General features: G+C 35.8%; 1 pseudogene; it reads right to left on the reverse strand.

Moving 5' to 3' along the window:
* Positions 1-475: 475 nt before the first annotated feature.
* Positions 476-3,517, reverse strand: LOC147938006 (uncharacterized; annotated as a pseudogene).
* Between the last annotated feature and the right edge of the window lie 4,156 nt (positions 3,518-7,673).

The raw sequence follows: 7,673 nt of genomic DNA on the forward strand, positions 1-7,673 counted from the left end.
ATTTTACGAATTTAAAATTTATTTGAAATATTTGTCCCGTGCTGTAGCACGGGTTACTACCTAGTTGAAATATTATTAGTTCTGTGAAAGTTACCCATGTGTGTCACATTACTCTAGGATCAATGATGCTTAGCTAATTTCGCTAGGTTTGGACTTTTAGCTTATAACGAAATGTTGTGCCAATTTAGTCTTCAACTTTGCCTTTTGTTTCATTTGAAAAGACTTCTACTACTACTAATCCTTGTTTAGCCACGTAAAATATTCCTCCTAGTTTATGTCATTGACCGTAGTATCTCTCGAGTCAAAGATCTTGAGATGACTAGTTAGTATTTAATGATTAGTTCGGAAGAAATGAAAAGACAAATATTTCATCAAAATACCGAAGTAGATTTTCGGTCTGGTTGTTGCCAAGGACCATTAACCGAGTCTTATAGCGCTCAAGAGTACCATCAGATCGATATTTTAACGCAAATACTTATTTACACCCAAGAGCTTTCTTATCCGGATGTAATGTCTCTGTCGTCCATGTGCCTTGGTCCTCAAGAGAGGTGATTTCACTACGCACAGCTTCGCGCCAATTCTCATCTTCCATAGCCTCAGCAAACGTCCTAGGTATCTTACCGGACGTGATCGCAGCAAGAAACGCGCGATGATGATCCGAAAATTGAGAGCAGTCGACATAGGAGTCGATAGGGTACCAACAAGTTTCAACAAAATCACCATCGGACTCCGCATGAGTCGTATTAGTCACGTAGTCATGAAGGCGTGTAGACTTAAATTTTTGGCGACAACCTTTTCCCATAGGCTCATGTGTGTCGTGAGTAGACGAATCCAAGACATCAGAAGATTCAGCCACAACATCATCACGTGTTGAGTCCAAATGCGGAAAAGAAGAAGTCGGTTGAGTCACCGTGGATGAAACCGGAGATACCACCAGAGGATCTCCCGAAGCAGTAACTTGTGCCGGAGGAGAAACAAGTGGTTCCGTGGCCAAAGGAATTGCAGCCGGCAAGTCCACACTAGAAGACGGAACCAAATCCAAAGTGAGAAACTCATCATTATCAATAATAGGAGTCGGTATAGTTGTAGCTGGTGCAGTCGGAGAATCCAAGCTAGTATGAGCAAATGGAAACTCCTGTTCGAGAAAGACAACGTCTCGAGAAACAGAAACTACACCAGTATCAAGGTTGTACACTTTCCAACCCTTTTTCCCGAAAGGATCACCAAGAAACACGGACCGGTTACTGCGAGAAGCAAATTTATCACCACCGTGTTTCTGGTTATGAACATAACACAAACAACCGAAGATACGGAGATGGTTCATCGGGGGTGGTCGGGCATAAAGCATTTCAAACAGAGTCTTGCCATGGAGCACCGTCGTGGGCGTTCGATTGATTAAGTAGCCAGCTGTTAGAACAACATAACTCCAAAATTCAACCGGAATGTGAGCATGAAACCGTAAGGCTCTGGCGACATTCAAGATGTGACGATGTTTACGCTTCACACGTCCGTTTTGTTGAGGAGTTCCGACACAAGAAGTTTCATGGAGAATACCTTTCTCGCGAAAGAAACCGCTAAGGCTTAAAAACTCAGACCCATTATCGCTTCTCACCGTCTTAACCTTGCGTTCAAACTGTCTTTCCACCAAAGAAACAAAATCACGTAGAGTCGAAGCAGTTTGAGATTTTGCTGGCAGCAAATATATCCATACAACACGAGAGAAATCGTCAACAATTGTCAAAAAAAACTGTGATCCACAAATTGTTGTTGTCCGATAAGGACCCCATAAGTCGCAATGAATCAACTCAAAAACTTCAGAAGTTTTATTAATGCTCAAAGGAAAAGAATCACATGTTTGTTTTGAACGAATACAGACGTCACATGTTTTTGAATCAAAACCACTACTACTAGAATTCGAAAAAGACAACATCTCCATAGTTGTAGAAGAAGGATGTCCAAGGCGACAATGCCATACCTCCTTGGGTTGTTGCTCCAAAACTTGTGTCAAAGCTGCTTCAGCCATCCCTCTAAAGAAATATAACCCATTCTGCTGTTCACCTGCGCCAATCACCGTCCGTGTGATGCGGTCCTGAACAATACAAAGCCAATCTGATATCTGGAAATGACATTGTCGATCTCGAGTCAGTTGAGAGACCGAGATAAGATGGCAGTGTAAGCCATCGACAAAGAATACATTTATCAAAGTGAGATGAGAACCGAGAGAGACCATCCCGCATTTAGTAGAAACTGTAAACCGGTCATCAGGCAGTTTTATAAACATAGGAGCCATATCACAAACATTCCTTAAGAAATCAATGCTTCCCGTCATGTGGTTAGAAGCCTCAGTGTCAATAATCCAAGACTCAATAAAAAACTTACCAGCAAGAGGATCAAGAGTACCAACATTCCGTGCATTAAGCATATCTTTCAACTTGATCCAATCTTGATCACTTAAGCCGCTAAAACCAACACGATCAGCGTCAGTGATATTGGTATGTCCGAGAGACATCGAAGCCGAAACGTGATGAACATGTGTAGGTTCAACATGCTTGGAAGGAACAACAGAGGCACGACGATCGCTGCTTGAACCACCCGGACCAACCTGTGAAGTAGTGGGAAGTTTTGAACGAGGTCGATCGCCCCACCACCAAGGATAACCGATCTTACGAAAGCAGTTATCAGCCAAATGACCGTTCCTTCCTCAACTTGTACACACAGCCGAAGGAACTCGTAGTGGAGGAGATGAATAAGTACGTGGAGCCACACAAACCGCGAAACTTGCCCCCTCATTCCGTTCTTCCATCAACCTACCCGCTCTCTTTGATTCCTCATCTTGAGAAACAACTTGGTACGCCTCATCAAGAGATGGAAGTGGATCACGCGATAAAAGAGAAGATTTTACCGCGCCAAATACACTCTCATCAAGGCCCATTAGAAATTAGTGTAACTTATCTTCTTCATGTTCCTTGGCAATCTCCTCAACTGTCTTCGCATGTTGGAAATCAGCAAGGCTTGTCCATAGTTTTGTAAGTTTCCCATAATAAGCTTCCACCGCGGAGCCCTTTTGTTGACAATTAGCCAACTCAGTCTTCAAACGTTGGACCCTTTGGCCATTCTTCACCGAGAATCGCTTTTGTATGTGAGTCCATAAGTCAGAAGCAATTTCATGATGCAAGAGGGACCTACTTAAATCCGGTGCTACAGTTTGTCGCATCTAAGACACCACCATAGCGTTATTAGCCCACCAATCCTCAAGGTCATCAGACTCATCATCAAGTTTGGGGATAGATCCATCCACAAAACCAAACTTTTTCCTTGCTTTCAACGCAAGACGCAAGTTCATAGCCCACTCATCGTAATTGGATCCACGAAGTTGTGGTTGTGAGATCACAGATCCAGGGTTATCTCCAGCAGAGAGATCATAGGGGTCGATTCTACGTCGGGTAGACTCAAGACGAGACTTAGAACCCGAAGTCAGCATCGAAGCAACCTTAGAAGCAGATTGATCGTCCGTCATTGTTCCAAGAGAGATATATTGACAGAATGATCGATATACCAAGGTCAAAAGGAAAGTAAGAAATCAAAAGAAACAAGAAGAACACAGTTCTCCAAGCAAAAACAGAGGATCGAATAGCCTAAAAAATTAGGTTTAGCTCTGATACCATGTCAAAACCCTTAAGATGTATAAAATATTACGAGCCAGGGTTTGAGCCAGGGTTCTATTGTGTAAATACTATATAGTCTTGTATAGTTTGGTTATTTATGTAAACATACTTAAGTCAAATATTGTATCTACTATATAAGGCACACTTTGTGCAATATTATGAATAAGAAATCTTTTATACGTGAAGTGATCTTAGTGCAGTGACAGGAGGTAAGTCCATTTGTAGAAGGCACCATCACATCCGGGATCGAGTCTCGGTTCCTACGATTGTAGAAATTTGGCTAATGGACCAAGTCAGTTGTGGCCCAATAGTTGACAAAAAAACAGGAAAAAAAAACATTTTATACATCTTAAGAGTTTTGACAAATTTCCCGAATCTAGATATATATTTTTCTTTTTTTTTTTTGCATCGATGAAACCATACCATATATGTAAGTGTTCTAAATGCATTGTAATTAAAATTGGGGGCAAAATGCTTTTTGAACTTGTCAACCATCGACTAGGGTGATTTTAGTGTCGTTTAATCTTTAAAACTGAAAATGTTTTCTATATATTGAAATATTTTTGTTTCTGACATGCGAGGTAAAAAAAAAAGTCAAAGTAAAATTTAATTATTGTTATATAATCTTTATCGATTTGTTGTTATTCCCATTTAACTTTTTCTTTTGTGCAACGGTTAAATATCATATCTGTTTATAACTTTATTGTGCTGTTTCATACCGTATGTTAGTTGTCACCATTCAAACAGTGTTAAGACTCGAACGCGTCACGGTGACCAGGAGACTTGGTGTGCTAGTCATAGTGATTTAAAATGTTCTCGAGCCTTGTAATTTTTGAGTCCAAGCTTGACTTTAAATTTGTATACCACATTTCACATGGTAGCCAATTTATTATATTAAAGATCTGAATGGTAATCGTCGATATAGTAGTGTGGGATAAAAAATTTGGTAGTGCGGTACGGTTCAACAATAGTATGTATGGGATAAATATATTTGTGGGACAAGTGTGGTTATTCTAAAATAAGCGGTACAAAATAATGTTTGATTGGTGAAAAACAATTTGTGGTACAGATTCAAATTATTTTATTTTCATTAATAAATAAAGTTTCAATTTCTGAATTTTAAATACTAAATTTTATTTAAAATTAAAATTTAATTGGTAAAAATAATATTGCATTTCACAATTAAAAATTTGATTGGTAAAAAAAACCCGATGCAGAGTACAAATAATAAGATGGTTAGAAAATATATTAATAATTAAAATATGTATATTATTTTTATTAATTATAAATTAAGTAAATAAAACAAGTAAACAAATATTTTGCTTTACCTAGTACGTTTTTTTTAATCCGCAGGATAATTGGTAATCATGCAAATAAAAGCAGTCCATGAGATAATTACACTGTTTTGAAAAATGCATATATGTAAATTTCACTTTTTGGCAAAAACGAAAATCACTAAAAGAAACTGTGATTAATGACATCAGCTGTATTTTTTTATGGGTATGTTGGCATTTTAGTACATTTTGGAAACTTAATTAGTGTTTTAGTACAAACACTATTTATAATTGGCAAAATAGGTGAGAGAGTGTTTGTGTGTGAGTGTGTGTGAGATAGAAGAGTTATGTAGGACCCATTTGTGAGATTGAAAAATTAGGATAATTATTTAAATAGTTGTTAATATAATCTTTTTTTGGAAAACTTTTCAGATACAAAAAAAATTTATATTTTTTTCTTTATAATTTGATATACATTTTGTTTAATAATTTTTAAATATATTCTATACATCTTTTTTACCCGTACACTTTATTAAGTGTACGGATGTTTGTACACATTATTAAGTGTACGGACTGTACACATTATTAAATGTACGGATATATGCATATCTTATTAAGTGTACAGATGTCTCTATACATTATTAAGTGTATAGATGTAATGTTTACACTTAGTAATGTGTAGAAACATGTGTACACTTAATATGGTGTGCAGATATCTGTACATTTAATAAGGTGTATAGACATCCGTACACTAAATTATGTGTACGGATACAAAATTTGTAAAAAAATATTTAACATTATCAAATAAAATCATCAAACAAAATACATATCAATTATAAAGAAAAAAATATAGATTTTTATATATTTGAATTTTTGTTTTTTTAAAAAACATATTACCAAAATATTTGAATAAATATATTTTTCCCTCATTTCTCTTTCTCTCTCACAATTCTATCTCACAAACATTCTATCTCACAAGTGGGATCCTGACTATTTTTCTAATTATAAATAGTACATGTACTACTTTTCAAATTATGTTTTGAAAACGTATTAAAATGCCTAATATCCCTTTTTTTATTAAGGCCTGAATTACGCACTTTGGAGTGCTTCCAGTCACGGTCTAATTTTCGCATGAGGCTTATGTCAGAATAACATATATCTGTAATCTGTTCCCCCTTGTCTCGTTATTATATAAATTATGAAATTGTTTTCCAATATAGTTTTTTTATTCTACTTTACAAAATGAACTGAATTTATAAATTTCGCTAACGCTTACCATGAAAACAAATCACTTGTCTCGTGGAATCGATTGATTTTTTAAAAAATCCATTGATCTAAATATTGCAATAAGTAAAGTACTATTAGAATTTAATAAGATCAGAAATCTAAACACAATTTCAATTGAGCTTTTTCACATGGGATAACATGGAACCTAGCCTTAGTAGTTGGTAGTTAGAAAATAATAGGCAATGGGCTACTCACAGCTAGTGTTGGTATATACAGAAGGATGGAAAAATGAAGATAGCATCGAGCAGCAAATATGAAATGAAACCTTTCGATTTTTTTACCTTTTCAGTTTTCTGACATCTAGTTCAAAAATGGCTAAACATTGTATTTATTGAACCTCGCATTTCGGTTCTACATTTATAATTGAGTTACATTACCGATCACTTTCCTAAACATTTACATTGTTGCCACTACTATAAAGTTAAGTATAGCAAATGTAATGTGTTTTTTCTACATTAGAGTTGAGTTATATTACTGTTCATCTTACTTTTTTCCTCTCATGATCATCTTACAGTTCATGTGTAATTAGAAGGAAAATCGGTTATTTCATACCCCAGCTAAGGAGGTATATTAAATTTCTACACTATGTTTAATATTGTGCGATTCTATACATTACGTTAATTAAAATTTAAATTCACAGCACCAAATTGTAAAACTGTGTTTATACATACATAAGCCGTAACGGTGTTAAGAGGCCGTTAACAACTTCTGAAGTGGACGCCACGTAAGAAACGATGTCGTTTTGTGAAACAAAAAAAAACTTATTTTGGTTAAAACGACGTTGTTTTTTCCTTCTCATTCTCTTTTCTAGCCCGAGTCTTTCTTCTCCGACTCACGTTTGTTCAGTTCTCGATTTGGGGATTTTTTCTATTCTCTACAATTTTTAGTTCATAAATTGAGGGGTTGCGAAAGATTCAAAATTTTTGGTTGAATTTATTTATTAGTTTTCTGTTTTAAATAAATATTGAAGTTGTAGATAATATTAAGGTGAAACTGTCAAAAAAAGCTGCTGTCCGTCATTAATGTCATCTCCACCAACGGTGGTACCATTGCGATTTCAATGATGTCTGTTTCTATTGGTAAGAATCTCTATGATTTCATTTTTAGATCATGATGAAGGGTTATTTGATGTGATAAGAAATCATGGTTCAACGAATTGGGAATTGAAGTTAGCAAAATTAGAGTTTTATGATGTTAACCGATTGGGAATTGCTAATTGATCTGTTTGTTTGTATCTTAGAGTTTTAGACCATGCCGCTAGCTAAGATCATCTTCTTCATTACTCTGTTTCCTACAGTTCATAGATCTTTAGATTTGTTTTGTTCAATCTCTTAGGTTTTATCTATATATGAGTATTATTAGCAAGAGCCTCCCGGGTTGATCTGATTACGACGAAAAAGTGTTTTGTTAGCAATCTTCGTTTTAGTGTTTTGTTAATGGGAGATGA

Source organism: Camelina sativa, chromosome 9 (genome assembly GCF_030686135.1).
Source record: "Camelina sativa cultivar CO46 ecotype springtype chromosome 9, ASM3068613v1".
Lineage (NCBI taxonomy): Eukaryota > Viridiplantae > Streptophyta > Magnoliopsida > Brassicales > Brassicaceae > Camelina > Camelina sativa.